This window comes from Ictidomys tridecemlineatus, chromosome 5, assembly GCF_052094955.1.
Source record: "Ictidomys tridecemlineatus isolate mIctTri1 chromosome 5, mIctTri1.hap1, whole genome shotgun sequence".
NCBI lineage: Eukaryota > Metazoa > Chordata > Mammalia > Rodentia > Sciuridae > Ictidomys > Ictidomys tridecemlineatus.
The window spans coordinates 125,546,718-125,572,424 of NC_135481.1; the positions used below are offsets into that span (position 1 = coordinate 125,546,718).

Consider the following 25,707-nt stretch of genomic DNA (forward strand, 5'->3'; position numbering starts at 1 on the left):
GGAGGAAGGGCTTGGAGGATGCAGGGCTGGGCTCAGGAGGGTGGGCTCCCCCTCTGACAGCCTTCCAGCTCCCCTGAAACCACCTGAGCACAGACTTCTCATCCATGTTTCCTTGTGAAGCTAATTATTTTACAATGGCATTTCCCACATAGTGACCTTTATGTGAACTTTATAAACTTATCTTTCTAGCACTGTGGATTGAACACAAGACACATTAACCCTGAGCTCCTTCCCAACCCTGTTTGTGTCTTAGTTTGAGTCATCGTCCCCTGAGATGCCCAGACTGCCCTTGAAATAGTTGTCCTCCTGCCTTGGCCTCCTGAGCACCTGGGTGACAGGGGAGCTCCACCATGTCCAGTCAGTTTTCTGAACCTCTTCTGCCATGTTGTATCCTATCATGCCCAGGTGGGTCCCCTGTCACCGTCCCATGACTCCTTCCCATTCCCAGTCCACTCTCTGTCTTCCTGTGATAGATCAGGTCATCATATACGTGCCATCCTGAAACCCAAATAGTGGGAGAAACTCTCACCCCGGGGACCTTGGCAATGTTAGGAACAGGGTTGTTCAGGTAAAACAGTTGTTAGAGGTCACTGAGGCTGCCACACCTCCAGCCATCAGAGCCCAGCATGGCAGCAAGGAATTCTCTGACTCAAGTGCCCATGGACTGCGCTGAGGAACACTGACAGAAAGCCTTAAACCTTGTTAAACCCACAGAAATGTGTGTGTTCACAGTGAACTTTGGTGGGTGTGAGCTTCTCTCCCAGGATGAGGCTCTGTGACACCCACACCCAGGCCCAGGCCCAAAGGCAGAGGGCCCACCCCTCATGCAGCTGTGTGTGGCCTGTGGACAGGGGTGACCTGAGCAAGGTGCTGAAGGATAAGGGGCTCCCTTGGCAAAGACCCAGGAGCCAGGGTGGTCAGCTCAGCATGGACTGTGGAAACTGCAGGTCAGCTCTGCCACTGGCCCCTGGACCCTGAAGGCATGCTGTGCCCAGGTCCACTCTGACCCCATCTTGCTGAGAGGTGACCCTGAGCCTGAGAAGCCCCAGGACACCTGGCTACTGGGGGGAGGCAGCTTGGTGCCTGCCTGTGTTTCCAGCCACTGTGGCTGGACTGCAGGTCACAGACAGGGACACCTGGGCTCTGCCCCTGCTCAGGTCAGCGCCCACCCTGTCCTGAGAGTGCATCTTCAGTCTGGGTGAAGATGAGCAGTGGCCATTTTTATATCCCAAGTAATTCTAAGTTAATCCAGATTCATTCCTGAAAATGAAAACCTTTATATATTTTCAGTAAATGTTTTTAGAGCTATAGTATTGATTTTGTATTATACATTCGTAAGTTGCCAAGTTAGAGTGCTGTGTTTTAAAACAACTTGTGCTCCTTATATTTCTGTCAATAAAACTTCCAACATCTTATTTATTTCAATATTTTATTAGTGAGTATAATTGTGCAAAATGTGTGGTTCATTTTGATGTATTCATGGATACATTAGCAACTTTTACAGCAGAGACGTTGCTTTCTGCCTATAATTCCTACCTGGTATCATTTGTTTGAATTATTATCTATCTTTCTTCATATTAAACATAAAAACAATGATGTTCATTTGTTGTATGTGTCTCTGGCCTGAGAAATACTAAAATGATAATTTAGCATTATACATTTTTGTACTTTAGTGAACAATAATAGATATTGCATCTAAATATAGACAGAATTGTCCCAATGTCTGTTTTCCCCTGTGATCTAGACTGTCTCCTTTGCCTCAGTGAAACCTCAGGTCTTGCAGTGGGGGCCTTGATCAGCTCCTTCCTGAGGCCTGGGGGGTCCTGGGGTCGCTTCCCCTTAATATAACACCCCTCCCTTGTACAGACTCTGTCTCTGATTGCTTAAGCCCACTTTTCTGATTATGATATTTATACATCATGAAAAAAATAACATTTAGGGATTTAGATTTGAATATGTGTTGAAAAACCTGAATATGAATGGATATGTTGTATGCTGATCTCTTTCTCATGTGAGGGTGTGTGATCATCAACATCACTAAGAATGTCAGCATCTCTCCATCAGACAACGGCTAGCCATTCCAGCTGTATTTTCACACTTACTCTGAAACCTAGCTCTAGTGAGGCAGGGGACAGCACCCTGACACAGGGGTGCCAGGCGCCATGATGGGTCTCAGGCTGTCCACACCCAACTGTCCATCACCTGTGCCTCCTGGGGGTGGGGAGCCCACCAGCTGCTCTGCCCCAGTCACTGTGAAGCACAGCCTGGCTGTGGGCCACAGGTGCCCTGTGAGCTGCAGAGCCCCAGGACAAGGCCCTCTCTGCACATGGCCCTCACCACCCACCCTCACTCTCACCCTCCCTGCACCTTTCCATCTCCTGGGGCCACTGTCCTCTCTCTTTCCAGGACCTGATGCAGTAGCTTCCCCTCATGAGGGATGGTGTGGTGATGGTCTCCCTCTGCCTGACCCATTTCAGCTTGGTTCATGTGCTCCAGGGCCATGCCCAGGGCCAGGAGGGCAGAATGCGATTCTTGTTGGTTGAATGACAGTCTTCCTCTGTGGATAGTATATTTTCCCTTATTAATTAAGGGACAACATGGTGACAGGAAAAGTGCTTTACCACTCATGGAGTTAAGGAGTTAAGGACCAGGCCTCTTAGACTCTACATCCCTCCTCCTTTGAAACCAGGGCAGAGGTCCTTCCCTCCCCCACCCTCCATACCCTCAGGTTGTTCCAACCCATGTCTCTGCTGTCTCTGACCAGGCTGCATATGGTGGACTCTCCTGCCCACTGCTCTCCAAGCTGGTCCTGCAGCTCATAGACATACAGTGCAGGGTTCTTAGGAGGACTTGCTCCCAGGATCCTCTAGTTGTGGGAAAACTCTGTGTAGGGGTCACATCTGGGACAAAGCTCTGCCTGAGCAAACTTCCATCCAGGACATTCTATGAAATGCAGGTGGAGAAAGACCCATCTCTACACTCTGGCACCCTGTGTGCCTGCAGAGTTGTCCCATGGTGCTTCCAGGTTTTCTGCTTGGTGACTTTTCTAGCACACACATCAGAGTTGGCACAAACCAACTCTTCACCCAGTCCCAGGGCTGTGTCCACCTCTTTAGATGCTCACTATGACCACCTCAGGCCCCAGCACCAGTGTGGCTGAGTCCAGTCTGTGCTGCTCTGAGCAGCCCCTGAGGGTTCACAAGGAGAGAGTTGTGCTGCAGCAGGTTCTGGAGACCAGGGTGCAAACACCCAGGTGCTGCTCCTGACCAGGGCCCTGAGGCTGCAGCACCACATGGCAGGAGGCAGGAGGCAACAAGAGGCAGACAGAGCTGGACTCCCTGAGTGGTGCTGGGGTCCCACTGGGGCTCAGGGTGCCAGGAAAGCACTACCAGCCCTAGGGGAACCCAAGAGTCCAGGACCATGATGTCAGCTGTCCTCCACATTCTCTCCACCCTCATGGACATGCTGAGGGTGACAGGACAGCTACATTGATGGCAGTTGGCTGTGCTTCCTCAAAGACACCAAGGCAGTTCTTCCAGAGAGAGACCCTGCTTCCCCCAAGCCTACAGTGCCCAGAGGGGGAAATGGAGGCAGAGACCACAGAAGATAGATGGATGAATGGATAGATAGATAGACAGATAGATAGATAGAGAACTGTTAATAGATCTTATATAGATGGGTAGGAGATGGTAGTTGTTTGGTGGATGATAGATACCCAGATAGAACCTCAAAGTGAAAGAGGATCAATTAAAACTGTGCCTTGACACAGCACCAAGTCCATGGGGGTGTTCGCTGGGACTTCTTCCAGGCCCTTAAAACAGGGGCTCTCCTCATATCTGGCCCCCTATACAGTCAGCTCCTGACACCCGAAAGTGAGGACAGAGGCTGGGTTTCTCCCTGCCTACACTAGGGCCCTGGGCCCACCACAGATGGCAGCAGCATGTGGACCTGAGGGCCTGTGCCAATTGGATGCTCCTGAGCTGAAGGAGGCCCTCACAGGGAGGCACAGCCTTCCCCCTGCAGGGAGCCTCTGAGGCCCTCAGCTGGATGCCTCCCTGGAGAGCAGGTGGCAGCAGAGGGGAGAAGACACACAGCACATTTCCAAAGCAGGACGGTTCTGAGGACCTCACAGGTTTGTGCACCTGGAAGCTGGAGGACGGTCAGCAGTCATGTCCAGGGTGAGATCAAAGACCAGATAACCAGTCACTCTTGCCACACAGGAGCTGTAGGACACAGAACCAGCACTCAGACTTCTGTGTGATTTTACATCTGCACCAGGGAGATAGCACAGACACCTCCACCATATGATCTTGTTGTTATTACTAAATAAATTAAATGACAATAAAATCAAAATAAAAAAAATCAATATACCTTCCTGAATGTTCCTCTGTCCACCATGCTGCCCGTAACATTTCCATCTGCTCTCAGAGCTGCTCTACCTGGGTCTCCACCCAGACCTGCTATATAGCAGGAGGACATGCAAATAGGGCCTCCGTCTGCTCATGAAAACCAGCCCACCTGACCCTGCAGCTCTGCACAGGAGCCCAGCCCTGGACTCCCAGCTCAGCCCACTCAGGGATCAGGACTGAACACAGCTGCTCACCATGGAGAGTGTGCTCAGCTGGGTTTTCCTGGTGGCTGTTTTCAAAGGTAATGAATGGAGAACCAGAGATCCTGAGTGTGTGAGTGGACAGGAGTGAGAGGAAGAGTGGATGAGTGACAGTGTCCTGAGCAGGCTGCCTCTGTGTTTGCAGGTGTCCAGTGTGAGGTGCAGCTGGTGGAGTCTGGGGGAGGCCTGGTGCAGCCTGGGGGTTCCCTGTGACTCTCCTGTGCAGTCTCTGGATTCACCTTAAGTAGCTACTACATGAGCTGGGTCCGCCAGGCTCCAGGGAAGGGGCTGGAGTGGGTTGGCCAAATCAACCCAAGTGATGGTAGCACCTACTACCCAGACTCTGTGAAGGGCCGATTCACTATCTCCACTGAAAACTCTAAGAACATGCTGTACCTGCAAATGAGCAGTCTGAGAGCCGAGGACACAGCCACCTATTACTGTGCCAGAGACACAGTGAGGGGACCTCAGTGTGAGCTCAGACACAAACCTCCTGCAGGGCTCCCAGGGCCAGCAGGGGGCGGGCAGCAAAAAGGTGGCTCAGGTCAGCCCAGGAGCAGGTGCAGAGGGGATGGGTCTGGATTCCTGCATCTGGGGCCTCTCATGAACCAGCTTCCCAGGGGAGATCTGTGTACATATTTTCTGTACTGATCTGTGACTTCTCTGAAAGTAAAACTTTCGATTTTTAATTATTATTTCCATTTTATTAGCAAATCAATATTATAAGTAATATTGCATTTCAATTTGACATAATTTAATAATTATGCAGTAAAATTTCTTTCCCTTCCCAACCTAACATTTCCCTTTCCCTCCCCTCCTCTTTACCCTCCCTCTTTACCCTCTTCCTCTTCCTTTTCTTAACACATCTTTTTAGTGATCTGTTTACATTAGTGCTTCTTAGAGCTCATAAGGGGAAATCCACTGTGGTGTCCTCCTGCAGGTGCACAGGTGGTTGATCAATTTCCTTCTACCTCCCCTCCCATCTCTGCCCCTCTTTCCTCTCCTTTCATCCCCTTCCTCTCCTCCCTCCTCCCTCTTCTATCTCCTTGGGATTCCTCCCAGCCCTTTTTTCTCTGTTGTTTTTTTTCTGGAATTTGTATTTCAGAGTAAACACTTGACATTTCACACTGTGAATCTGGTTAATTGAAATTAACATGATATTCTCCAGTTACTTCCATTGACCAGAAAATTCCCTGTTTTCCCTCTTCCTGTGGCTGGGTGAAACCCTGTTCTGCACAGACACCAGCTCCCTTTATGCAGTCATCTGTGATGGGCGTCTGGGAACGCTCTGTAGTAGAGCTGTTGTGAGAAGCCCTGGTGCAGACATTGAGGTGCTGTATAGCTGTGGACTGCTGAATTCACTTCTTAGGGATAAATACCAAGGAGTAGGAGAGCTGGGTCATATTGTGGCTGTGTTCCTGGTCTTTCAAGAAATGTGCATCTGACTTCCTAGAGTGGCTGCCCTAACTAGAAGTCTCACCAACAATACTTCCCTGGACCTCTTCCCACATCTTTGCCAACACATGTTCTTATTTGTGTTCTTGATTATGGCTGTCTAATTGGTATGAGATGAATTCTTATTGTAGTCTCAATTCTCATTTTCTGATTGCTAAGGTTTTTTAGCATGATTTCCTATATTTGTTGGCTACTATTATTTTCTATTTTGAAAAGTCTGATCCGTTCTTTCCCATTTATTTATTGGGTTCTATTTATCTCATCACAAAGTGCTTTGGGTTGTTCACATATACTGGATATTACTTCCCTGTCTGGGGAGCAGGTGACAATGATCTCCCTTTATGAAGCATCTCTCCCACACTCTTGCTTGTTTCCATTGCTGTGCTGAAAGTTTTAATTTGATATTGCCCAACTTACTGATTCTAGGTCTTGATCTTTGCACTTTAGGAACCTGGTTGAGGAAGTTGGTGTCTGTGTCAGTACAGAGGAGGGTTGGTGCAATATTTGATTCTAGCCTTTGCAGAATGTCTAGTCTAATTCTTTGGTTTCTGGCCAACTTTGAGTTGGGTTTTGCAGGCTGGTAGAAAGTGACCGAGTATAATCTTTCACATATTGATATTCAGTTTTTTTCCAGCTCTATCTATTGATTAGGCTGTCATTTCTCCAACATGATTTTGGAAACATTTCCAGGTGCCATGTAACTGCACTTTATGTTGGTTTGTCTCTGTGTCTTCTACTCTGTCCCATTGTTCTCATGTCTGCTTTGATGCCAGCTCCATGCTGGATTTGATGCAGTACCTCTGTCAAATAACTTTTTATTTTATATTTTTTAAAGCTGTAGTTGGACAAAATACCCTTACTTATTTATTTTTATGTGGTGCTGAGGATCAAACCAAGGGCCTTGCACGTGCTACACAAGTGCTCTACCGCTAAGCCACAACGCCAGCTGCTCTCTCAAATAATTTGAGGTCTGATGTTGTCATATCTCCAGGTTTCCTCTTCATACTTAGGATTGCTTTGGCTGTTGTGTGTTTGTATTTCTCCACACAAATATTAGGACTCTTTTTTCTCTTAGGAATGTTTTTGGTATTTGTTGGAGATTTTGTGGTATCTGTGTGACACTTGGGTCAGTTTGGCCATTTGATATTATTAATTCTGACTGTTCAAGAACATGATAGGTCTTCCCATGTCAAAGTTCTACAATGCCCCATGTTTTGTTCACTGTTTCCATTATACAAATTTGTCACTTCCTTTGTTGTGTTTTTCAAAGTATTTTTAAGATTATTTTTAATTGATTTTATTTTTTTAAATATACGACAGAGGAATGCATTCCAATTCTTATTGCACATATACAGCACAATTTTTCATATCTTTGTATATAAAGTATGTTTACACCAATTCATGTGTTTATACATGTAATTTAGTCATTTCTTACCTTCTACTGCCTTTGCTGATGATTTGTTCTTCTTTTTTAGGGCTTTGAGATGTAGTGTGAGGTCATTTATCTGTTGACTTTTACTTCTTTTAAGGAATGAACTCCATGCAATAAACTTTCCTCTTAGTACTGCTTTCATAGTGTCCCAGAGATTTTGATACTTTGTGTTTATGTTCTTATTTACCTCTAAGAATTTTTAAATTTCCTCCTTGATGTCTTCTGCAACCCATTGTTCATTCAGTAGCATATTGTCTAGTCTCCAGGTAATGGAGAAATTTTTATTTTATTTTATTTTTTGTTGTTGATTTTTAATTTCACTCCATTATGATCTGATAAAATGCATGGTAGTATCTCTGCTTTTTTATTTGCTTGATACAGGTTGAACATTCTACATGTGTTAGTAAGTCTAAGTTATTGATTGTGTTATTGAGATCTATAGTTTCTTTATTCAACTTTTGTTTGGAAAATCTGTCCAGTGGTGAGACAGGTGTGTTAAATAAAGTCACCCAGGATTATTGTGTTGTGGTCAATTTGACTCTTGAACTTTGGAAGAGTTTGTTTGATGAACATAGTTGCACCATTGTTTGGGGCATATATATTAATGACTGTTATGTCTTGTTGGTGTATGGTTCCCTTGAGCAGTATGTCATGTCCATCTTTTTTTTTTTTTTGAGTGACTGTTTTTTTATTTCAAAAAGACACTTGTCTATATCCAGATAAAAACAGTTTCACTGTTGTTTCTCTTTCTCCCAACTGGCCCCAAGGAGATGACAATAAAGGAGAATACACTTTAAGCCAATCAGCTGCAGGATGAACAGACCTCACAGAAACCTCACCTAAAGTGGGGGTTGGGCTGGGAAAGAAACTTTGGAGCATCAGCACACTGCCAGCCCAGACTGCAGGACCCTCACAGCTAGGTGGGTTGGCCAGGTAGCCCAACCCCAAAGATGCACTTCCTAAATAATATAGAATTTTAAAAATTGTGTACATAAGCTATTCGAGATTCTCCATCACTGACTGATACAAAGCGCAATGAGATGGTGCTCTAGATACAGCAGCTTCAGACCCAGAAAAGTTTGGTGAGATGAGTTTCATATAGCTAAATCAGTGGCCAAAACACACTTTTCTTTCTTTCTTTCTTTCTTTCTTTCTTTCTTTCTTTCTTTCTTTCTTTCTTTCTTTCTTTCTTTCTTTCTTTCTTTCTTTCTTTCTTTCTGTCTTTCTTTTCAAGCAGGCAAGAGAGCAATTAAGTGGTCACCACAAGATTAAGGGGCTCATGATCCATTCTTTGACCACTTGGGAAGTAGGTAGAGATGGGAGAAAAATATGGTTTCAGGGCTAAGAGTATGGCTCAGTGGTAGAGCATTTGCCAAACATTCACAAGGCCCTGGGTTCAACCCCCAGCACCAGAAAAACAAAATCTCGGAGGTCTCACCATGTTAATTTGGTCATTTCTGATGAAAAAGATATTAAAAAAGAATAACGTTGTCTAAAGATACATTAAAGCTAAAACCAAAACAAAACCTGAATGGCAAGGTTTTTGTTTTTTGGTGAGCTCCTCTTGGAATCACCTTTCTGGGTTGGCTGGTACGTTGCACAGAGCAATGAGGTTTGCCATAGTAGAGTCTTTCCCTGGGCTCTGTTTGGCCCTCAGTAAGGGAGGCCCATTCCTCTTTTCCTCCTCTAAGGAGAGGGCAATAGGGATTAGGCTGGAAAGTTATCTTCCAAAGTGAGAAGGGAATTAGAGTGCTGCTTCAGAGCTATGAAATTATTTGGAATGTTTACAAATTGTTACTGTAGCAATAAAAAAGTAATTACTAAGTGTGTACATCACAACGTGCTTTTAGAGACACTTTGTGTTCTGCTCAAATTCCCTTAAATGCTGTTCCCAAAGGTGCTCGGCCTCTAGTTCAGCTGGAATCTCTGGGAAGAAGCAGAGACAGTTTGGTGAAAGAACAAGGGGGTGGGGGTAGTGGGGGTGTTGGAAGGAGAAAGCAGCTTTCCAGTTAAAGACCAGCCTCAGTTTCAAGGTCAGCTTCGGGCTGGCTGGCCTCAGGCGGAGTCAGGGTCAGAGGGAGGAGCAGCTGCAGGCAGGACTGGGGAGTCTGCATCTCATTCAGGACAAGCAGAGTTGGTCCAGCATCCTTTGTGTACAAAGTGCTCCTCCTTGGTGCATTTCAGCTTATCTTCCAAATCATCAGTTGTCTTTTCCAGTTTGGCAAACTCAGCACAGGTCTCTGCCTCCTTGAGTTTATCAGTGAGGATCTTTATTTTTTCCTCGTATTTGTCTTCTTTTTGAGAATACTGCACTTCAGCAACATTCAGACACTCGGGTTCTGGTCCATCAGTCTTATCTGCTCATCCATCTCTCGGCAAGAGGACTCTGCCAGCTCAGCTCGTTCCTCTGTGCGTTCCAAGTCTCCTTCAGTGATTACTAATTTACGAGCCATCTCTTCATACACCTGCCTAGTTCTTGTGCAATGTGCTTAGCTTCTTTGAGTTGAATTTCCTGGAGATGCGTCTTTTCTTCATCTTTTAGGGCCCGGTTTTCAGTAACCTTCAAACCTCTCTCACTCTTATCTGCAGCTTTTCCGCTTCCTCCAGCTTTTGCAGTGCAATAGTGAGGCGCTCCTGAGCATGGTCCAGGGCAGTAGTGAGGTGCTCCTGAGCAAAGTCCATGGCAGTAGTGAGGTGCTCCTGAGCATGGTCCAGGGCAGTAGTAGGTGCTCTTGAGCACGGTCCAGGGCAGTAGTGAGGTGCTCCTGAGCATGGTCCATGGCAGTAGTAGGCGCTCCTGAGCAAGGTCCAGCTCCTCTTCAGCCAGTTGGATTCTGCTGTTCAAGGAGGCTACGTCAGCCTCTTCCCAGGTCATCCTTCTCCCTCATCTTCTCACTGGAGGCTCCCAGCCCTCTCCTGGGCATCATCCACTTGCTGCTGCAGAACCTGGATCTTACACTTCACCACCTCGACAATGGTGATCCCCCCATGGCGCCCACCCAGCCACTTCTGATATCTGCCTCCTCTGCTCAGTGCTGCAGCCCCTTCTCACTTGTAATGTCCATCTTTGTTCCTTTTGATTAACCTTGGCTTGAAGTCTACTTTATTGGATATGAGGATGGAATCCCTGCTGGCTTCTGCAGTCCATATGAGCAATATGATATTTACCAACCTTTCACCTTCAGTCTGTATATGTTCTTTCCTATCAGCTGAGTCTCCTGGAGGCAGCATATTGTTGGGTACTTTTCTTTTAGTCCAATCTGCTAGCCTATGTCTTGTGGTTGGTGAGTTAAGCCATTAATATTTAGGGTTATTATTGAGGGATGGTATGTATTTTAAGCAATATTTGTTTATTTTTGTTATTTAACTTGACTTGTTTTCCTCTTTGATTAGTTTTTTTTAGTGTACTACCTCATTTTTCATTTCCTCTTCATGGAATATTTTGCCAAGGATGTTTTGTAGTGCTGGTTTTCTAGCTATAAATTCTTTTAACTTTTGTTTATCATGGAAGGTTTTCATTTCATCTTCAAACCTGAAGCTTAATTTTGCTGGATACATGATTCTTAGTGGGCACCATTTTCTTTCAGAGCCTGATATACGTTGTTCCAGGATCTTCTAGCTTTCAGGGTCTGTGTTGAAAAATCTGCCATTATTCTAATTGGTTTTCCACTGTATGTAATCTGATACCTTTCTCTTGTGGCTTTAAAATTCTCTTCTTATTCTGTATATTGGACATTTTCATTATAATGTGCTTTGATGTGGATCTGTTGTGATTTTGTACATTTGGCATCCTGCAGGCTTCTTGAATTTGGATTTCCAATTCATTCTTCATGTTAGAAAAGTTTTCTGATATTATTTCATTGAATAAATAGTTCATTCCTATGGTTTGAACCTCTATGCTTTCCTCTATCCCAATAAGTCTTCAATTTGGTCTTTTTATGCTATCCTGTATTTCTTGAATGTTCTGCTCACGGTTTCTTACCATTTTCACTGTGTGGTCTATGGTCTATTCAAGATGATTTATTTTATCTTCATGTCTGATGTCCTGTCTTCCAAGTGGTCTACTCTGTTGATGCTTCAATTTGAGTTTTTAATTTGGTTTATTATTTCTTTCATTTCAAGGATTTCTAATTTTTTTTATGAACCTCTATCTCCCTGTTGGGATAATCTTTTCTTTCTTGTATTTGTTTATGTAGCTCCTTGTTGACGTGAACTTTCACTGCTTGTGTTTGTTCTATTATGACTTCTTTTGAGTTTTCAGAACATTTTAATCTCATGTATCCTGAAATCTTTCTCTGTCACTTTTCTGCTCTAGCTGCCAATGATTCTAATGAAGTGTTGTCTTGACTTGTTTGTGGCACTTTCTTCCCTTGTCTTTCATGTTGCTCATGTGTCTTCCTTTCAACCTCTGTGGGTCTGGGGCGTTTGTTTTTTACCCTATAGATTTGTAGTGCTCTTGTAGGGTTCCAAGGGGCCCCTTTTTGGGGAAGGACGATGTTAATAGATCCCAGTATCAACAGTATATCACCTATGAACAATTTGATATTATTAAGACATTTACATATTAGTTTCAATGTCCAGAAATGTTGGATTCAATTATTATTTAAAATATAATCAGTAGTTTTATAAAAAGGTTTACAGTTTCTGGCTGTGGACAGTGAACTGGGGGCAGGTGTAGGATGATATGCTGCTCAGATGGAGATTTGATCTGAGAACCACACCCACCAAAAATGGTGAGAAAGCTTTTCCAAGTTGGGGTGTTCTGCTTCCAGTGCCGGGATGTCTGTTGAGGTGGGGAAGCTGGGCAATGGCCTTGTGCTATGGATATATAACCAGTGTGGGAGCCAAGTGCAGTCTGGCGTCCTGCTAAGGTGCTGATAGGTGGTTCTGCTAAGCCACTTGAGTGTCGTGCGTGAGCTAGAACTGCAGGCTTTTGGCCAGGAGTCCAGAGTCCTACTTGAACACAGAGGCTCTGATTTCTGCACAGGAGGTCACAGTGCTGGTGATTTCTGTGAAAATCCATTGTTTAGAGATCCTCTCACACTCTCTGAGATGTTGTATTCTGAGACCTGGGTCATGGAGTGTCACAGAATGGTGACTCTTTCTGGCCCACCATCTTGAAGTCTGTCTTAAGATTATTTTGAATGGGACTATTTTCCTGATTTTTTTTCTCAGCAGACCTACTTTAGTAAGTGGTTTACTTATGTATGTATGATGTATTTAACTACATTGCTAAAGTTGTTTACCAGATCCGGAAGCATCTGATGAAGACATTGGTTCTTCTATGTACTGGATTCCATCCCCTGCAAGCACCATAGTCAGACTTCTGTCTTTCCTCTGTAACCCTTTAATTTCCTTCTCTTGCTTAATTTCTATGGTTAAGAGTTTTTAGAAACTATGTTCAAAATGCAAACAATCAAAGAAACAAAGAGATGGTTCCTAGAAATCATAAAAAAAGATTGAAAAATCATGAAGGAACTAAAGTTTATAAAAACAGAAGACAGAAATAAAAAAATAAAAAAGATAAAAGACAAGATATGGCTACTCTGATATCCATAAGATTATTAGAGACTATGTTGAAAAATATCCTCCAATACACTAGAAAAACTGAAGAGATTGAGGAAATTCTAAACACATGTGACCCACACAAATTGCAGCACAAAAATATAAAAATCTACAACAGAAAAATATCAAGCAATGAAATGAAAATGAAAAACCATTCCAAGAGAGAAAATCTCAGAAAAAGATTCTTAGTTAATTCTAAGAGAACTTTAAAGAGAGATAAGGCCAACCTCCTCCTAATATTCTGTGAAATGGAAAAGGAGAAACATGGAAGAAATTATCCTAAAAAGCCAGTAATACCCTGATACAAAAACCAAACAAAGACACGTCCAGAAAAGAAGACTTCAGACAAACAGCATTGATCAACATAGATGTGCAGTTCCTTAATAAAATATTGACAAAATACATTCAAAAACATATAAGAAGGTGGTGACCATGAGTAGGTGGTCACCACCACAGGGTTGGGAGGTTGGCCCAACATAAACAGATCCATAATGTCATATCCATCTGTGATTCACCACGTAAATAGAGGTGAGGACAAGAGCACACCATCACATCAACAGGTACAGAAAAGGCATTGGACAAACTTCAGCACCCCATTATGTTTAATGCACTGGAGAAACTAGAGGTACGAGGGCCTCATCTTGACCTTCTAAAAACTACATATGACAAACCCAAAGCCACTACCAAACTGAATGAAGAAAACAGTTCCTCTCAGCTCAGGTCAGAGACAAAGATGTCCATTCTCCCACTCTGATTCCCCGGGGTCCCTGCACTGCACACTCTGACACAGGAGCAGTGTCACATGAACAACATGCAGCACAGCATTATTGAAGTGGAAATGACTGCACTGTGGTCACCAGGGACAGATGCTGAGGAAGCTCAGAGGACCCTGGGGAGTCTTTTCCATGGGAGAGTCTTCCATGGGATTCCCTGATCAGAGCTGTCCTTGGGATTCTCTGTACAGTAAACAGGGAGCTAAGCCAACCCCCAAAGAGGGTTGGTGCCCTGGACACTTGGTGAACCTCAGGCTCATGGTCCTCCTGGATCCCAAGGAGTCCCTGAGACTCAGCACTGGATTCAGACAATTTTGCTGCTTGTAGATGGAAGGGAAGGGGCTGAGGATCAGGCTAGGTTCCTGCAGGGGGACAGGCAGCTAGGCTGGGCCATCACAGCAGCTGAGCCCTAGTGAGTGGCAGGGGGTTCTCTGACAAGCCTGCTCACTAGGCCCTTTTCTTGACAAAGTCTGTCCACCCCAGACCTGGCACCTGAGAACAGGAGCCTGACTGCCCAGGTCCTGCCAGAGACAATAGGTGGCCCTGAACCTAAACTGTCCACAGCAGTCCTGGAAAGGGCAGAGGGGAGGCCTGATGGACATCAGGGAGGGAATGTGATGACCCCTGTGCCAGGAGCTGCTGAGACAGTAACTCAGATGTCCTCCACTGCTGCCCTGCTGGACTCTGGCCCAGGAAACAGCCACCACCGTGACCAGCACAGCCAAGAGCTCTCTGCTGTGGAAGCCCTCACCAGGAAAATCAGGACACAGTCTAGGGGACTCCAGACCCCAGGGGCCATTAGGGTCAATCAAGTCCTCTCACTGGCCCTGTGGCCATAGTCTCTGTCCTAATTAGTCCTCCTGAGCCAATTTGCTGTTGCTAATTCTACAACTGCCAGAAAAGTGAACAGGACCTTCCTGCTTGCACACACAAGTAGAGGGCCAGACATAGGGCACAAATGGCCCCATGCATATGAACACTTAAGAAGGACTGGGGGTATAACAGGCCCCCCAAGGCAGAGCCAGCATGGACTCCCATCACTGGTCCATGTGGAGAAGGGACTGCCTCCTTCGTGGGTCATTCTATGCACTTGGAAGTAACCCAAGGCCCTCACCATGACCTCTGGCTCATGAATGCAGGAGCAGGGCTGCTGGCCCTGCAGCTGGGGCTGTGTCCTCCAGATTTCTTCTAATTGGTCCTAAGTTTTACTTCCTTAGAGTTAAGCATAACATTAGGTTTTCTTTACACATAATTACACATATTTGGAAGATAATTTTCTCCTTTCAGTCCAGGTATGCTTCCACAGACACACAGGATTTGGGGGACACTTTGAGCCCCACAGGGACTCCCAGGGAGAGCTGGGCTGGTGCAGCAGTGAAGCCAGAATCAGGCAGATAGGCAAGGGTGGGATCCAGAGAATGGAAGGATTGGAATTCCAGTGCCTTCAGAGCCCTTTCCCACCCTAATCAAGATAACCTGGCCCTACTCCAACCTGTTGCTAAGGTAACCTGCCCAGGGATTTTCCCACAGGGAGTCGCCAGCCAATCTGCTTCTCACCTTTTGATCATCCCACTGAGCATCTCCAGGACCTAGTCACTTATAGAGGAAGGAGAGAGATGAGGGGAAGAGAGCAGGGGAACAAAGGAAGCCTAAGACCTGAGAAAAAGGAGGAGCAGCCTCACATCTGGGGAACCAGATCACCAGTGATGGGGATACCTCCAGTTATGGTGACGATTCTGCGTCCTCACCTAATGGAGTATGAACACTAGAGAAGCACACAGACACAGACCTTATTAAAGCAGGGCTTATTTAAAAAGGGTGGCATGGACATCTCCTGGAGGGAAAAGGGGCCATAGCTGGTTTCCTGGTATCCCCAGAACAAAAGGGTTCTGCCACTTTTATATGCCCTAGGCTGTCTTTGCTCACCTGCTCTCTTCCCCTTATCTCTCACTGAGCCCAGAAGCAGGGCTAGAGGGGCAGGGGAGAGGGCTAGGCAGGCTCTGTGGACCTGGTGAAGATGGCCTCACCCAGTGCATCTGGAGTCTACCATCCACAGTTTAGATATGAGGTTCCTGAGGGGCTCATCTGTGAGACAAAGCAAGAGCATTTGAGGGGGAAAGGTTGGGTAGGAGAGCCTCAACCTAACCAGAGCCTTACCCCAGTCCCCCCTAAGGGATTAGCTGGGTGGTGACTGTGGGCAGGTGGGCTGTGGCTGGAGGAGGGGGTCATTGTGGTGAGCCTGTGGGGTTTGTATGTCATCTGTGATAGGGGAGGGTCTCTCTGTCCTTCCATGTTGGTGTCCAGGGCTGCTTTCCTCCCCCAGTGCTCTGCCCTGATCCTGCCTCACCTTGGGCCTGGGGAATGGTATAGACTGTCCATGGACTGAGACCTTGGAGTCTCCAGGTAGCAGCATCACAGATAGGGAGGCCCTGGGATCTGGGCAGGCTCCTGCTGTGAGAGCCCCTGCCTGTGAGGGGTCGGCTGAGACTTTCCTCAAGGAAGAGAAGCTGCTGCCCTTATCCACAGCCTCCGGCTTTTCCTTAAAGGGCACCTGCCCAAGGTCACCATGAAGGTGTCTGGCCCTGGGCTGGAGGAACCACCATGACCAGAGGCTGACCTGCTCCTTCTCTAGGTCCTCACTAGGCTCTACTAACAGGGACTGGGCTGGATGTGTCACCAAGGGAAAGCCCTGCAGTGGTTGGCCAGGGTTTGGTCCACCCAGCCCTGAGGAGCATCCTGACAAATTCCGAGGACCCCTGCAACAACCAGGAGTCTTCACTATGACCAGCCTGGACCCTGTAGACGCAGCCCCCATGACTGTGACCAGCCTGGACCCTGCAGACGAAACCCCCATGACTGTGACCAGCCTGGACCCTGCAGACGAAACCCCCATGACTGTGACCAGCCTGGACCCTGCAGACGCAGCCCCCATGACTGTGACCACCCTGGACCCTGTAGACGCAGCCCCCATGACTGTCTCCAGCCTGGACCCTGCAGACGCAGCCCCCATGACTGTGACCAGCCTGGACCCTGCAGACGCAGCCCCCATGACTGTGACCAGCCTGGACCCTGCAGACGCAGCCCCCATGACTGTGCTCAGGTGAAAAAAGAGAGCCTGAGGCTTCTTGCACAAGGACCCAGGCTGGCCTCAGCTCTGACCTGCCCCTCTGCCTATGGGGACAGTGTGGTGAAAGTGTCTTCCTGACAGCCTCCATCGCTCCCTCTCCACACAGAGCCTCAGATCCCTGGAATCATGTTCCTCCTCTAATTCTCTGTCCATGTCCCTTGGACTGCACAAGCAGGTGCCCTGTTGTGCTCTGCTTCATGAAGGCAGCATGCAGGGTGCCTGGCCCCTGGCCACACAGATGCCCAGGCCACCTGCTCCAGGGGCTCCAATCCCACCCAGCGGCAGAACACCACTGACCACAGCTGTGCCTTCATTAACTGCTGTGTAGGAGCTGCACTGGCATTGGGGGTCAGAGCCCATGCAAGAAGGCAAGACAGACACCACTTCCTGCAGTGAAGGAGAGACACATGTGTCCCTAGGGGCACTGAGGACATAACCCATGAGGTGGTGGCAGGTCCAAGGTCTCCCCACTGTGCAGGCCTGGTGCAGGCACTGTGCAAACCCAACTCCAGGGATCCCTGGGATTTGCTCCTGATGGGGCTCGTGGCCAAGAGAGAAGTGGGTGCTCAGAGAAGGGGACAGCCTGAGAGCTGAAGCAGAATGTGTGTGCTCCACGTCAGACGCCCATCTAACCAGCCACATTAGCAAGTTATAAACAACTTAATAAAACAGAAACTGGAAATCTAGAGAATTGTCAAAAAGTTACTAAAGCGGGAATGTGGAAACACATTATGAGAATCTCTAGGTTGAAATTTAGGCATGAAAACAGAATTGCCCACAACTTCAGGAGAACCTTCCTGCCATTCCACAGTGGGCTGGGTTCAGAGAGTGACCAGGTCAGCATGAGGAGAGACCAGGTATATCAAGGTGTGTATGTGGATTGTGGCACCAGGAAATCATTACCAGGAGGCAGAGGTCATCAAAAGGGACCTTCTGGTCAGGAGAAGAGAGGATCCCTGTGGTCCACCAAGTTGAAAACCACCTCACTCCACGTGGCTGTGAAGAAGTCAGACTCTGGAAACATCTGCATCACACACCAACAGCCTGTGCAGGGCAGGGGTAGGGCCTCACCACTGAGCAGCAGAAGAGGTTCACACCTGCACATGCTGGGGAGAGTGCCCGAGAGGACACTGCAGCTCCTGAGCAGAAGCTTTCCCTCATCTGTCCCCAGGACAGTCCAAATCCACACCCATGAGATTCCTCCCAGGGTGGGATTGCTCAGAGCACCAGGAAAACCTGACAGAGAGGTGCTGCTGGAGGCAGGGCCTGGAGCTGGGTGGGGCTGTGGGAGGGCAGAGTGGACTGCACCTCTCCTCCAAGGGTGACCTTCACTCAGGCCTGGGAGCTGACCTCCTGGGCACTTGCTGTGGAGGAGGGAGACCCCAGGCTCACAGGACATCCTGCAGATGGCAGCCACCTGTGTGTCCTAAGAAGAAGCAGCCCACAGCCGTCCACTGTGGAAAGGACAGGGGACTTGGAAATCCCATGGCAGGAGCACATGTCAGCAGGAAAACCAACCAGGGAAACCTGACTGTAGGGACCCCAGGGCCCAGGGAATTCCCAGCTCCATGCCACAGGCCCTCACCTGGGCCTCACACTCACTCTGGTGACAGGACCTGAACTGGCGCTGGCTCTCCAGACAGGCCCAGGTGAGAAGCTCCACAACATAAAGACAGAAGGTCCTCTGCTCAGCAGTGCTCTCCTGAGGGACCTGGGCCCAGCTGGACCCCAGGGGAAGCTCACTGAGGGAGTCTGACACCTGCCACCACCTGGAGTTTGTCCTTCAGGCCCAGCCTCTTCTCCTAACATAGTACCTAAAACTCTGTCCTCAGCTTTGCATCCCTGAAGCAGGTACCTGAGACCATCAGCACATAAACAGGATCTTTATTATGGATGAAGACATTAAGGTCCAGTCCATGCTCAGCTGAGTCCTTTGCATTGACACCTTTCCTGGATGTGCCAGGGAGCAATGCAGAGAGCCCCCTGTGGGGAAATCACTCTCCATGTTGCTAGGAATCAAAGAGAGGGAGGAAGAGAGGAGGTCTTCCCATCCCCTTGCATGGCATGTCCTCAGTGATTGACATAAATTCCCCTAGTCCACATGTCCTAAGGGATCCCCCACTGCCCAAGGAGTTCAGAACATCCTTAGCACATGGAATTTTTGGGAAGACAATGATGCACACTAATCATTCTTTCCCTGGACACAGAGCTTTCACATCCATCTCATAATGCAGAACACATTCAGTCCTCATCCTTGAGACCCTAAAGGCAAAATACTTCAGCTGAGATCAGAAGTACAGTGCAAAGACTCCAAAAGATTCAGGGAAAACTTGACTCTGTGCCTTAAAATAAAATAGGTGTCACACACTCCTATGTTCTAGGGCAGGAGTGAATATTCCCATTTCAAAAGGAAAAAACACTGATATGTTTAGGGGAACTGAACGCAGCAGGACTGACATTAAACCTGCTGCTCCAATTCTGACCTCAGGGTCACTCTAGGGAGAGAGAGGTGAGGGCTCTGGGCAGGCCCAGACCCAGCCCAGGTGGACAGAGTCCCCTGGCCTCACTCTCAGTGAGCTTCGTCTGCACCCTGAGGCATCCTGGGCAAGGGCTGCCCACTGCTGGCTCCTCTGATCCAGGGGTCTCCTCAGCAGCCCTGGCCTCATCTCACAGCCCAATACATCACCTTCCAGGGCTGCCAGCAGGGACTCTGACCCCTGACCCCCATCTGACCTCCCAGCCCTTCCTTTCAAGTATTCATGTAAGCCTCTCTGATCCTGTAGCTCTCAAGGTCTGCCACCTGCAAAGCCAGCATGGTGTGGCTGAGGACAAGGTCACCCTCAGCAGGGAGCAGGTCCTGGCCTTCCTTGAACCAGGGCTGGGAACCTCTGGGCCCCTTGCTGGCTGAACAGGGGAAACCATGCCCTGGGAAGTCCTGGGTCAGGAGCCCAGAGCTCTCTCCCACAGGCCCTGCCCTGGAGGGTCTTTCAGATCTTCCATCTCTGCCTCTGAGCTGGGGAAGCTGGGCCTTGTTGATCCCTGGGAACCTGAAACACCCTCAATCCTCTGGGTGCAAAGCCCTGGGCTGCTCCCAGTGGAGCTGCTGGCCTCACCCTCCTGGCCACAGCTCCTGGGCAGCACCACAAGTGTGCTGCTCTCCTGGCCAACTGCAAAGCACCAGCTCTGCCTGCACTGGCCCTCTCTGCCCCTCCCTGTCCTGCACATGGCCTGACATCAGTCAGGGGGTCACACGCCAGGGTCTCACCTGTGCCCTTGAGATTGTCCAGCCCACAGTCTGCTCCAGCCTGAGTGAGCCCAGCTCCCACCAAGTTTGGGATCATCGACAAAACGGGGCTCTGAGTTTGTCACCAGGTGTGTCTGCCTGGGAGATGGAGGAAGGTCAGTGGGGCAGTTATGTTCAAGGTGAGAGCAAAGCACAAACACTCTTCTAACTCTTGCCAGATATGTGCTGTTGGACACGGTGACCACCACTCATGCTAATGTGTATGATTTTACATTTGCACCATGGAGTTAACACTGTCCTGGATCATAATATTTTATACATGTAAAAGAAATTAATGGGTGATTAATGCCAAGAGAAAAATAGGAAAAATTGTTTTCTCTTAACCCTACTATCTACACCATTCTAATCCATGTCACCTGCTCTCAGAGCTGATCTACCTGGGCCTTCACCCAGAGCTGCTATATAGCAGGAGCACATGCAAATAGGGCCGCTGTCTGCTCATGAAAACCAGCCCACCTGACCCTGCAGCTCTGCACAGGAGCCCAGCCCTGGACTCCCACCTCAGCCCACTCAGTGATCAGGACTGGACACAGCTGCTCACCATGGGGAGTGTGCTCAGCTTTGTTTTCCTGGTGGCTGTTTTCAAAGGTAATCAATGGAGAACCAGAGACCCTGAGTGTGTGGGTTGACAGGAGTGAGAGGAAGAGTGGATGAGTGCCAGTGTCCTGACCAGGCTGCCTCTGTGTTTGCAGGTGTCCAGTGTGAGGTGCAGCTGGTGGAGTCTGGGGGAGGCCTGGTGCAGCCTGGGGGTTCCCTGCGACTCTCCTCTGCAGCCTCTGGATTCACCTTCAGTAGCTACTGGATGAGCTGGGTCCACCAAGCTCCAGGGAAGGGGCTGGAGTAGGTTGGCCAAATTAACCCAAGTGATGGTAGCATCTACTACCCGGACTCTGTGAAGGGCCAATTCACCATCTCCAGAGACAACTCCAAGAACACCCTGTACCTGCAAATGAGCAGTCTGAGAATTGAGGACACTGCCATCTATTACTGTGCCAGAGACACAGTGAGGGAACCTCAGTGTGAGCCCAGACATAAACATGGGCCAGCAGGGGGCGATCAGCACACAGGGAGCTCAGGTCAGCCCAGGAACAGGTGCAGAGTGAGACTGAGAGCTGGTTTCCACCTTTTGGGGACATCTCATTTTCCAGCTTCCCAGGGGAGCTCTGTGTACATGTTCAGTGTAGTAGTCTGTGATGTCACTGAATGAAACAATTTGGTTTTTTAATTTGCGTTTCCATGTTTATTAGTGGATCCTAATTATAAATTGTATTGCTTTTCAAATAGACACAACTAATGGTCATGGAATATTTGATTTTTTTTCCTGCAGCACCCTGCCATTTCCCTTTCCTTCCCTTTCCTTCCTCCTTCCGCCTTACTCATTGCCTCTACTTTCCCCCCAGATGTTTTTATAACATTGTTTACGTTAGTGCTTCTTAGAGGACACACGTGGAATATCCCCTGTGGTGTCCTCACACAGGGGCACAGGACAGTTTGGTCAATTTCCTTCCCCCTCTCCTCTCATTGCAATTCCTCCTTCCTCACCCTTGACCCCCTTCCTCTCCTCCCTCGTCCCTCTCCTGTTTCCATGGGATTCCTCTGAGCCCTTCTTCTGTTTTTGGTTTGGAATTTGCTTTTGGGAATAAACACTTGAAATGTCCCCCTCTGACTCTGGATTATTAAACCTACCTTGATTCTCCAGTTCCATCGATTGACCAGCAAAGGCTGCATCTGCACTCTTCCTTCTGGCTGAGGGAGACACTTTTCTGTCTTCCCATCCCTGTCCTTTTATCCACCATCTGTTGGTGGGCATCTGGGAACATTCTCTATTACAGCTGCTGTGAGAAGCCCTGGTGGAAACACTCATGTGGCTCTACAGCTATGGGGTGTGACTTCTGTTCTTTGGGATAAAACTGGGGAGAGAAGAGATGGGTCATATCTTGGCTCCATTCCTGGTCTCTCATGAAGTGTCCATTCTGCTTCCTACAATGGCAGCACTAATTTGAAGTCCCACCAACAATACATCTCTTCATCTCTTTCCCACATTTGCCACCATTTGTTATTATTTGTGTTCTTGATGATTGCCTTCTAATTAGAGTGAGATGAATTCTCAATGTAGTTTCCATTTGCATATCTCAATGGCCAGAATTGTTAAGTATGTTTTCCTGTATTTGTTGGCCACCTGTGTTTCTTGTTTTGAGAAGTCAGTTGTGTTTTTTCCCATTTACTCATTGGGTTATTGGGTCTGGTCATTAAGTGTTTGAGAATCTTTATATACACAGCATGTCAGTGTCCTACTTTCAGAGCAGGTGACCACAGTCTCCCATTCCCAAGGTCGCTCCTCACACTCTTGCTGTTCCTTTGCTGTGCTGAAGCTTTTCATGTGATACTGTCCTACTTACCAATTCTTAGTTTACTTCTTGTACTTTAGTAACCTGGTTGAGGATGTGGGTGCCTGTGTCAGTACAGAAGAGGGTTGGTGCAATATTGGATTCCTAACACTTGCAGAGTGTCTAGGCTAATTCTTCAATTTCTGATCAACATTGAGGTGAATTTTTCTAAGGTGAAAGACAGTGACTTATTATATTACTTTACATGTTTATATTGATTTTTTCACTTAATCTGATGAAAAGGCTGACATTTCTTCAACATGATCTTGGAAGCTTTGTCCAGTGCCAGATTACTGCACTTAGGTTGGATTGTCCTGTACCTTCTAATGTATCCCATGGGTCTTCTGCTTTGGTGCCAGTGCCATGCTGATTTTGTTACTGCAGCTCTGTCACGTAATTGAGGTCAGATGTTGTCATCTCCAGGTTTGCTCTCTCTGCTTAGGATTGCTTTGGCTATTGTGTGCTTGAAATTTCTCCACACAAATATAAAGACTTTTATTTATTATTTTAAGAATATTTTTGGTATTTGTTGGAGATCGGAGATCTCATTGACTCTGGTGACATTTGTGTTGGTTTGGCCATTTGATCATATTCATTCTGACTGTACAAGAGCATGGTGAGTCTTTCCTTATCTAAGGTCTTCAGTTTCTCCCTGTGATGTTCGTTTTTCCAATATATAAATATTTCACGTCCTTGGTTGAATTTTTTCCAAGTACTTTTAAGGTTATTTAGAATGAGACCATTTTCCTGATTTCTTTCTCAGCAGGCTCACTCCAGTAGGATAGGAAAGTGGTTTGTTTATGTGTGCATGATGTATTCAGCTTCAGTGATAACGATGCTTATCAGATCTTGAGGCATTATTTGTCTAACATGAAAATTAATTGTTTTTATTTACTGATAGGAACAATTTTATGAAAATGATTTGTATCTTTTCAAATGGGGAATTGCTTTAAGAAGGTAAGAAAATAGTCAATGTATGAAAAACACATGTAAGTAGCTGCCTACAGAGCAGTTTCTTCCTATTGATCTCAGGTGGCAAGAGAGAAAAGCAAGAACAGCTTCTGTAAAATAAACAGGAGTGAAGACCTACAATGAAACTGTGACTAAAGCTAAACTGTTCAATTCACTGATTCTACAACTGTCCAAAACCATCTGTCTGTGCAATCCTACTCCCTAAAGAATGGACACATAGAAAATTGGTTCTAAAAAAAAACCTACAGAGATATTCAACAGAACTTCGGGCATTAGAGGGAAATGATGAAACTATCCAAATGATGAAACCAAGACTTTCCAGTCTCAGGACTGAAATTAAGCATCAACATCCGTATGACTCCTCTAAAGGTGATCCTAGGGAAGAAGGAAGCTGCTCCTCTTCTAGGTCTTCCTTGTGTTCCAGTTCACCTAACTCAGTCTGGACCTGTCCTTGGGAGCCAGGTTTCCCGTCCATGATGAGGTCCTCTTGTCCTCTGCTCTGTCCTGGGTCTCTTGGGCTCCCCTCTCATGTTGTCGGTCTGTTTCTATTCCCACAACCCATGATGGTTCCTTCATGTCCTTGGTGTTGTTCATGTGATTCTCCTGCCTGTCCTGTGGCTGTCCCTCCAGGTCTTCTTCAGTGTCCGTGATGCTCACTTCTCCTTCACCTTGATGTTGGGCCCCATCTGCACCCTCACTGCTGCTGAGACCACGACTCTCTCTAGAAGCTCAACAGGCTCCAAGGAGTCATGGGCCTGTCTGTGGCCAGACGTTCCTGGAGACAGACAGCAAGGCCTTGATGGTCGCTCTCTTTTGTTTCATGTTCAGCAATTCCTTCCCAGGAAGAAACTGGTCGTAGGCAGCTGTTTACCTGAGTACTGACAGCTTCAGTACCCATTTTCCCTGAGTACTGACAGCTTCAGCTTCTGTGCTCAGCAACCCTTCACTCCTTGTCCCACACCTGAAGACTCAATATACTGCTGCCTTCTGGAACCTTCTCTGTCTGACATTTTCGGTGGCAGAGTAAATCCAGGGTTCCAGACAAACTTTTCCTCTTTGTCCTTATCTTTTGTTCTTGCTTGCTTTGGAATCAGTAGCAGCAACTGGTCCTTCCACAGAAGGATGCAGTCACCATCAACCGTGGACACAAGCATCTGACAGATATCAGCTGTCTTGTAAAAGGTCCTGTTGTCAATGGAGTTCAAGCTTTCCATAACACAGGGCACACCTACCAGTTTTGAGGCCAATGGAACCTGGTCCTCTCTGACAATCCCAGGACGTCCATGGGGTGTACCTCATGGTCAGTCTGTCCTTGGGGTTCACTAGTCAGACTGCACTGCTCCCTCACCGTAGAGCCGTAGCTGGAGGTTCTGTAAGGTAAACTGGCTGTCTAGCTCATGGGGAGCGCCATCTTTGCTCTTACTCATCTTGACTTCTTCCTGACTCACTTCTCCTCTAATAAACCCTGTTGCACTAAAAATTTCCAGCTACTGCAACTGTTAAAAAGACCAGTGTGTTACGACCTGAAATGTTTAATCTCAAGAGTTGTAAGTAGAAGAGCAGCTAAGCAGAATACCCGGTAGGCGTCTATTTTGACTTAGAAGCCACAGGTCTTCTCTAGGTGGGGGACCCAGGTTGTTGGTGACACACCCACTTATCCAGTCTATTAGGTGCAATGCCGAGTTGACCTCTAGGTGCCGCTGCCGGACAACGCAGACCCGTGAGCAAGGCAGCGAGCAGAGAGCGCAGGGGCTGTGCGGGGAGCTCCTGGGCACAGAAAGCGAGGCCCAGAACAATCCAGTCCACAAACCTCCTGGACACGGATATTCAACAGCGGGTCGCAGGGAGCTTTCTCCCCTCGGGTACTGACAATCCCCTGCTGATGACAGGGTCAGCTTCTCTGCTGGAGGGAAGCGAAAGAGGAAGCAGATGGAGCAAAGGGTCCAGGCTCTGAGCAGGGAAGCTGCAGGAGCCAAGCGCCTCCTCTGGTTTCTCAGCTCCTCCCGCTGCTTGGCAGAGGGGTCGCCACAGAGTGTTGCTGCACTGAGCTCAGACAGGCCCTGAGATCGCGCTGAAGCCTGTG

The 25,707-nt window shown here is 47.5% G+C and overlaps 2 pseudogenes; both read right to left on the minus strand.

Annotated features, from left to right (window-relative positions):
• Positions 1-9,615: 9,615 nt before the first annotated feature.
• LOC144377666 (tropomyosin-like) lies at positions 9,616-21,970 on the minus strand (annotated as a pseudogene).
• A 2,083-nt stretch (positions 21,971-24,053) lies between these two features.
• LOC144377667 (transcription initiation factor TFIID subunit 7-like) lies at positions 24,054-25,051 on the minus strand (annotated as a pseudogene).
• Positions 25,052-25,707: the final 656 nt, after the last annotated feature.